Here is a 1,325-nt window from a genome sequence, read left to right on the forward strand (position 1 = left end):
AACAAGAGGTCATAGTCTTCTGATAAGGGGTAGCAAATTTAAGGGGTAGCCCTGCCGTGTGTTCACCATCCCTCCGGACCTGCCCCTCTCTGAGGATGAGAGATCAGTCCTCAGGAGGGGTCTCACCTTCGTTCCCACACGTTCTCGGGTCAATGAATTCAATACACGGAGTGACATTGAACGATTCTTCCGCCGCCTTCGCCTCCGTGCCTTCTTTTTCAATCAAGACCCTCACCCACCCTCTGACGACCCCGTCCCCAACCTCCAACACACCCTGTCCACCTGGACACCCCGTGCTGGCCTCCTACCTGCCCTCGACCTCTTTATTGCAAACTGCCGCCGCGATATTAACCGCTACCTGAACTCCCACACCCCTCCCACCCACTCCAACCTCTCACCCTCGGAACGCACAGCCCTCCACTCCCTCCGTTCCAACCCCAACCTCACCATCAAACCAGCTGACAAGGGAGGCGCAGTAGTAGTTTGGCGCACCGACCTCTACACCGCTGAGGCCAAACGCCAGCTCGCAGATACCTCCTCCTACTGCCCCCTTGACCATGACCCCACCCCCCACCACCAAACCATCATCTCCCAGACCGTCCATAACCTCATCACCTCAGGGGACCTCCCATCCACCGCCTCCAACCTCATAGTACCACAACCCCGAACCGCCCGTTTCTACCTCCTGCCCAAAATCCACAAACCTGACTGCCCCGGAATGGACACCCCGTGCTGGCCTCCTACCTGCCCTCCACCTCTTCATAGCAAACTGCCGCCGCGATATTAACCGCTACCTGAACTCCCACACCCCTCCCACCCACTCCAACCTCTCACCCTCGGAACGCACAGCCCTCCACTCCCTCCGTTCCAACCCCAACCTCACCATCAAACCAGCTGACAAGGGAGGCACAGTAGTAGTTTGGCGCACTGACCTTTACACCGCTGAGGCCAAACGCCAGCTCGCAGATACCTCCTCCTACCATTCCCTTGACCATGACCCCACACCCCACCACCAAACCATCATCTCCCAGACCATCCATAACCTCATCACCTCAGGGGACCTCCCATCCACCGCCTCCAACCTCATAGTCCCACAACCCCGAACCGCCCGTTTCTACCTCCTGCCCAAAATCCACAAACCTGACTGCCCCGGACGACCCATCGTCTCAGCCTGCTCCTGCCCAACCGAACTCATCTCCTCCTACCTCGACACGGTCCTGTCCCCACTCTCTCTCCATCACACTGCCCGCTCCAACTCTCTCTCCCTCACACTGCCCGCTCCCACTCTCTCTCCCTCACACTGCCCGCTCCAACTCTCTCTCCCT

The sequence above is a fragment of the Chiloscyllium plagiosum genome, chromosome 29 (assembly GCF_004010195.1).
Source record: "Chiloscyllium plagiosum isolate BGI_BamShark_2017 chromosome 29, ASM401019v2, whole genome shotgun sequence".
NCBI lineage: Eukaryota > Metazoa > Chordata > Chondrichthyes > Orectolobiformes > Hemiscylliidae > Chiloscyllium > Chiloscyllium plagiosum.